This window comes from Danio aesculapii, chromosome 7 (assembly GCF_903798145.1).
Source record: "Danio aesculapii chromosome 7, fDanAes4.1, whole genome shotgun sequence".
NCBI classification, from domain to species: Eukaryota; Metazoa; Chordata; class Actinopteri; order Cypriniformes; family Danionidae; genus Danio; species Danio aesculapii.
Genome location: NC_079441.1, coordinates 74,144,109 through 74,151,608, shown reverse-complemented (window position 1 = coordinate 74,151,608; position 7,500 = coordinate 74,144,109). Strand labels below are relative to the sequence as shown.

Genomic DNA, 7,500 nt, shown 5'->3' with positions numbered 1-7,500 from the left:
TGTAGACAGGAGTCCATTAGCGGCAGCTTTAACTTGCAGTCGCTAAGCTAATTATGCACAGTAATTAATGAGTTTTCTGAGGGGCGGTGCTAAAGTCTTTGTTGGCCGTGCTAATGAAAGGCCTGTTTAGATCTGTGAGAAACACATCGGGGGAAAACTTTGATCTGTAGAGTAAACAGATCCGTCTGCGTAATTAGCAGCGAAGCTAAATAAAACGCTAATCTCCGGGGATAGCATGAGGAGACTAACAGAGAGACTGTGTTTAATCGGATTTATCCTTGGAGGACGATTGCTCTGGTCTGACAGACTGTGTGAAGCTCAGGATCTGATCAGTCCATTCATCTGTCCACCCTGTGCTGGACCAGTTACTGTACAAACACTCGCTTTACACACTCGGGCTGTAAAGGCTGGCTTGGTGTAACCCATTGTAGCATCAGATATGGACAAGATCAACACTGAGTTCATTAATTTCAGTTAATGTGGACCCTCATGTTGACTTACAGGTCAAAAATGACCCAGAAAGCAGAAAAAAACAACTAAACTATGTTTGTTATCTTGAAGATTGGTGGTGAGGTGACACGGTGGCTCAGTGGTTAGCACTGTGACCTCACAACAAGAAGGTCTCTGGTTCAAGTCCCGGCTGGGTCAGTTGGAGTTTGCATGTTCTCCCCGTGTTGGTGTGGGTTTCCTCCGGGTGATCCAGTTTCCCCCACAGTCCAAACACATGCGCTATAGGGGAATTGATCAACTAAACACGCACACACACACACACGCACACACACACACACACACACACACACACACACACACACACACACACACACACACACACTAATAATCTGCTGCTTTACTTTGATAAATGCTAGCCTTCAGTAACTGCTGCTTTATTTCCTCATGGCTGTTTTAATACATTAAAGAGGCTCAAGGTTTCTGCATTGTGTAGTAATATCACACCACAATATTCACATGATTATTGCAGACTTACTCAGGTCGCCCTCCAGTGGCCAATCGCTGAACTGTTTTCCTATATTTGACCTGATCTCTGATCAGTTTTACAAGTTAGCGAGACGTTTGTGATAATGAGAAGTAATAATATTGATTAGTATATTCCTGTTGGTCTGTTTAGCAGAGCACACCATGGCGAAAACAACACTAGAAGCCTCGATATTTAATAAAAGAGTGCATTTTATTCAGACACTTAAACTCTAATGATATCAGACGATAAGCTCAGTGCATTTATAGATGATATATTTGTATTTACTGCCTGATTAGGTTGAATAGGCAGATTTTAATCCACATTTTGCCTGAACGTTTGCCTGAAATATACGCTACTGCAATGATCATAACAGTGATTGGACATGCAATTCATCAAAACTCAAACAGGACGATGGCCTCTTTCACCAGACATCATCAGCTCTTGAACATGTGCAATATTTAGATGATTTAAAGCTCATATGAACATGTATATGCAGTTATGTGTGTATTATATCAGCTCTGCATTTAATAACATCAACAGGTGAACTCCTGCGTGTGTGTAGTGCAGTGTGTATGGATGCAGGACAGTAAATCTGACATGAGTCTGCCGTTCTCAGTCTCACACTAGTGTTTTCCTCTTCTGGAGGTCTGGATAACACCATCCTGGAGTTTCTCTCTCATTATTTCAGCTGATGGGATTGTAGATTAATGATGTGTTGTACTCTCACATTCACTGCGCTCTGAGTTCACACACTATGGCCACCGCTGCTGCTGAAACACACACACACACATGTGAGAAGACTCCATAGAAGTTTTCTGGTGTTTGGTCTGATCATGTGATCTGCTTAATCATCATGTGACTCTTTAAAGATGGCTTCCAGTTCCAGCATTGTTTGCTTGGCATTGACAATACTCACTTCAGTAGGGTTAGGGTTCTTCAGCCGTGCCCCTTCATCATCTCGCTCATGTTGGTGTGGTTTATTGAGAGTGTGTGGATGCTCTTCAGTTGCTTTATCTATTTGGGGGATGTTTTGGTCTTCACACCTGATTGGATGGTTCGTGAAGTGTGGTGAGTGAGTGTTGGGCTGCTTTACAGTATTACAGAACAGAAGACAGTGTGAATGTGCAGGAATGAACTGAACTGGACTGAATATACTCACAACACCACATGAAAAAGTAAACATTACACTCAAACTAATATGTTGAACAAATGAGCGACAATGTGGCTCAGTGGTTAGCACTGTGTCCTCACAGCAAGAAGGTCGCTGGTTCGAGTCCCGGCTGGGTCAACCTTTACTAAAACATGGCTGAAGTCTGAAAGTCTCTGATTGTATAAAGCATCATCAGAGCCACAGCTGATTGAGCAAGACTCTTCCAGCACGTAATGAACTCCAGAAAGAGTTTCTATTCTACAGCGTAACCTGTGTCTGTCTGTGTGTTTCAGGTGTGATTCTGAGGGGTTTTATTCTTTCAGTCCTCCGGCTGGAGACAGCTCAGATGAAGAGGCTTTCATGAGCGGTAAGACATACAGTATCAATCAGATTCTGGTCCTAAATCATGTGATGTACTGCAGTCGGAACACTTGAGAATGTAAACATGTACCCGTGTGGAGACAGCAGTGGCCTATACCCTGGGCTTTATCTATGTGGACTGATATAGAAGCTCTAGAAGTCTTCACCAGCTGGCGTTTCTGTTTAACCTCGGGTTATTGTCTCCATAAACTGATTAAACGCTGTATTCTGATGGTGTTGGAGTATAATGGTCAAATGTTTAACAACAAATAAACGACCAGTGATAAACTGGAGTTAATGTCTCATTAAATATTCATGAGCTGTCATTGACTCTTTATAACACACTAATTAAACAGCACACACACACACACACACACGCGCACACACACACACACACACACACTTCTGAGAACATGTGCGGATCTAATCAATATATAGTAACTCCATTTTGTGTCTGTGTGTGTTACTTTAGAGGTAAAACAATACTGGTGTGTTTTAGGTGTTTAAATATAAAATGTAATGATGTGTGTTATTTTGGGTGTTGTATGTGTGTTTTAGATGTTCTTTATCATTTATATATGTGTGTTTAGGTGTTGTTTAGCTGTTGTATATGTGCATTTCTGGTGTTTAGGGTTTCAGGTGTTGTCTCTTTGGTTTTAGGTGTTGTTTATGGGTTGTGTATCTGTGTTTAGGGTTCGGATATGTGTTAGGTGTTGTGTATGTGTTTTTAGGTGTTGTTTAAGTGTTGTTTATGTATTTTAGGTGTTGTTTAAGTGTTGTCTGTATTTTAGGTGTTGTCTATGTGTTTTTAGGTGGTGTTTAAGTGTTGTCTATGTGTTTTAGGTGTTGTTTAAGTGTTGTCTATGTATTTTAGGTGTTGTTTAAGTGTTGTCTATGTATTTTAGGTGTTGTTTAAGTGTTGTCTATGTATTTTAGGTGTTGTTTAAGTGTTGTCTATGTATTTTAGGTGTTGTTTAAGTGTTGTCTATGTATTTTAGGTGTTGTTTAAGTGTTGTCTATGTATTTTAGGTGTTGTTTAAGTGTTGTCTATGTATTTTAGGTGTTGTTTAAGTGTTTATGTATTCTAGGTGTTGTTTAGGTGTTGTCTATGTGTTTTTAGGTGTTGTTTAAGTGTTGTCTGTATTTTAGGTGTTGTCTTTGTTTTTAGGGGTTGTTTAAGGTTTGTCTTTGTTTTAGGTGTTGTTTAGGTGTTATGTGTTGTCTATGTATTTTAGGTGTTGTTTAGGGTTCATATATGTGTGTTTTAGCTGTTGTTTATGGTTTGTATTGGTGTTTTAGGTGTTGTTTAGCTGTTGCGTATGTGTGTTTAGGGTTTGTAAATGTGTTTCAGGTGTTGTCTATGCAGTTTTTGCTGTTGTTTATGACTTGTCTGTGTTTTAAGTGTTGTATATTTGTGTTTTAGGTGTTGTCTGTGTTTTAAGTGTTGTATATTTGTGTTTTAGGTGTTGTCTGTGTTTTAAGTGTTGTATATTTGTGTTTTAGGTGTTGTCTGTGTTTTAAGTGTTGTATATTTGTGTTTTAGGTGTTGTCTGTGTTTTAAGTGTTGTATATTTGTGTTTTAGGTGTTGTCTGTGTTTTAAGTGTTGTATATTTGTGTTTTAGGTGTTGTCTGTGTTTTAAGTGTTGTATATTTGTGTTTTAGGTGTTGTCTGTGTTTTAAGTGTTGTATATTTGTGTTTTAGGTGTTGTCTGTGTTTTAAGTGTTGTATATTTGTGTTTTAGGTGTTGTCTGTGTTTTAAGTGTTGTATATTTGTGTTTTAGGTGTTGTCTGTGTTTTAAGTGTTGTATATTTGTGTTTTAGGTGTTGTCTGTGTTTTAAGTGTTGTATATTTGTGTTTTAGGTGTTGTTTAAGTAATGTCTGTGTTTTTAAGTGTTGTTTAGGGTTCTTATATGTGTGTTTTGGCTGTTTGTGGTTTGTATATGTGTATTAGATGTTCTTTAGCTGTTCTAAATGTGCTTTTTAGGTGGTTAGGGTGTGTACAGTATATGTGTTTCACATGTAGTTAATGCATTTTTAGGTGTTGTATATTTGTGTATCAGCTGCTTATTTGTGTTTTAGGTGTTGTTTATGGCTGTTATATGTGTGTTTTATGTATTGGTTATGTGTGTTTAGGGGTTGTTTAGGGGTTGTACACACATGTTTCAGGTTGTGTTTAGCTGTTGTTTCTGTGATTTTGAGGTGTTTACAGTTTGCACCTGTGTTCGTTAGGTATTTGTTATGTTTTTTAGGTGTTGTTTGGGTTTGTGTATGTGTTTTTAGGTGTTGTTTATGTGTTTTTGCTGTTGTTTAGGGTTTGCTGTTTACTTATTATAGGCGTAGTTCTTTAGGTGTTGTTCGTGTTTGGTGTTTTTAGGTCTTGTTGTTTGCTATCAGTGTTTACATGTTTTAATATGTCACTGCTGTAGTGTTTAGGTGTTGTTATAGATCATTTTGTGTTTTGCCAACACTGTTTAAGTATTATTTACACAATAAAATCATTAAAGTTGTTGTTGTGTTGGTGATTTTAGTTGTTTCAGTTGTAATGTTGTTTAGGTGTTGTTATTGTGTTCTTACTGTAGGTGTTATTTTGGGTTGTTTGTCAGATTGCATAAGTAAATAACTCCATCTGAGGCAGAGAAATGTACAAAGATGAAACAGATGTGCGAGTTCGTTCTCTATAACCCCTGTATATGTTTGTGTTTGTGTTTGTGTGCGTGTGTGTGTGCAGGTGCGCTCTGGCTCGGAGCAGGTTGTGTGTCTTTGGTTCAGGGATCCAGATGGAACCTGCATGAACCTGCGGGTGGCAGTGAGTGTAAGTCTTGAACACACACACACACACATGCAGAAATATCAAATAAAGCATCGCTTCACTCACCGTCATAATCAAGGTCACTGTCTGAGAGTCAGTTTAATATGATGATGTAATGATGCTGTGTTTCTGTGCAAACCTGCTGATATAGATGTCATTTACACACGCACGCACGCACGCACACACACACACACACACACACACACACACACACACACACACACACACACACACACACACACACACACACACACACACACACACACACACACACACACACACACACACACACACACTCCATTAGACCTGATTGTGATTAAACTAATGATCAGTTTTCATTTATCAGCATTAACTATAGAGCAATCCAGTTTATTATTTCTCCCTCCCAGTCATGTTCACTAGCAGCTGTTTTGAAGCTTTAATGTGTCTGTGTGTTTATATTGGTGTGTTTTATTATTATTATTAATATTAAGTCATGACTCTGTTTCATTAGACTGTGATTAATGAACATTACAGTAAAGTTATGATGATAATGTTAGCATAAAGTGAGTTTTATTAACAGAACATTCACCAGTGGCGGTGCTACAGTATACTAGCGTTATTTAAATCACTTTACTGCTGCATTTATTAATCTTTTGAGCTGCATTTATTGATATTTTAATCATGTGAACTTGTATTTATTTTTAGTTTGATTAATTTTGGATTACACACATTAGGGTATTGTTTTATTAATAGTTTTTATTGGTGTTAATAAATTATTAATATGAAATAATAAAGTGAAATATTATACTAATATATTTATTGATATTATTTTAAAATATTATTATATTTTGATATTTAAAAAACACACAAAATGAAGCTATATAATTAGTGTGTGTGTGTGTGTGTATGAATATATATGAGATGTGATGGAAATGTTGACCAAAAATCATTTAAATGAAATATTTCAGTATATTTTATTGCTCAAAATGAGGACAATTAATGAACAAAAGTGTATTTTAATACTCCTATAATGACTCAAACCTCATATAAATAACAATAATTAATTAAAAATCATTAAATCAATAAAAACCTTCACTAATGCTCCAGTAATCTAGCTTCAAACATTTCCTCTGGGTTTCATGTCTTCATCTCGAGCTGATGCTGTTTGCTCTTTACTTTTAATATGAATTGATTAATGATATTATATAATACATTTCCCAGTATTGGGTTGCGGCAGGAAGGGTATCCGCTGTGTAAAGCATATGCTGGAATAGTTGGCGGTTCATTCCACTGTGGCAACCCCTGATAAATAAAGAGACTAAGCTGAAGGAAGATGAATGAATGACTGGATTATATAATACAGAGATCTTTGCTTTAAGCCTCGCACAAAACTTCTATATTTTTATATCTTTATTAAGAGCACACATGATATATTAGAGAGAGAATGATCAGTGATCGATTCATTCATTGATTAGTTCAGTATATTATTTCTCCAGTGAGTGTGAGGGAAGTGTATTAAGGATTTCCTCCAGCAGGTGTCACTGCAGCTCCACAAACACACACTACACACACTCATCAGCTCATTTAAATGAAAGACTAAACTAAAATAATAATAGTGCAGGTCACATTTCTGCAATCAATCAATCAATCAATCAATCAATCAATCAATCAATCAATCAATCAATCAATCAATCAATCAATCAATCAATCAATCAATCAATCAATCAATCAATCAATCAATCAATCAATCAATCAATCAATCAATCACACTTTGTTTCAAAAATGCAGAAAATAAAAACATTAAGTTCTTTCAATTTAGTGAAATGAGAGCAGGGGTGACACAGTAGTGGCTCAGTAGTTAGCGCTGTCGCCTCACAGCAAGAAGGTCACTGGTTCGAGTCCCGGCTGGGTCAGTTGGTGTTTCTGTGTGGAGTTTGCATGTTCTCCCCGTGTTGGTGTGGGTTTCCTCAGGGTGCTCCGGTTTCCCCCACTGTCCAAACACTTGCGCTATAGGGGAACTGATCAACTAAATATAGTAGTATGAGTGAGTGTGTATGGGTGTTTCCTAGTGCTGGGTTGCAGCTGAAAGAGCATCAGTAGTGTAAAACATGCTGAATTAGTTGGCGGTTCATTCCGCTGTGGCGACCCCTGATGAATAAAGGGACTAAGCTGAAGGAAAATGAATGAATGAATGAATGAATGAATGAGTGAGTGCAAATG

The 7,500-nt window shown here is 37.3% G+C and overlaps 1 protein-coding gene across 28 annotated transcripts in view; it reads left to right on the top strand.

Moving 5' to 3' along the window:
- The window catches only part of LOC130232565 (receptor-type tyrosine-protein phosphatase delta-like), a 389,872-nt gene that overhangs the window by 81,325 nt on the left and 301,047 nt on the right, over window positions 1-7,500 (top strand). For all 28 annotated transcript variants that reach the window (XM_056462519.1, XM_056462527.1, XM_056462526.1 and 25 more), the window contains exons 4-5: window positions 2,420-2,493; window positions 5,218-5,301. The gene's annotated coding sequence lies outside the window, so the exon portion shown is untranslated. The remainder of the gene's footprint in view (window positions 1-2,419; window positions 2,494-5,217; window positions 5,302-7,500) is intronic.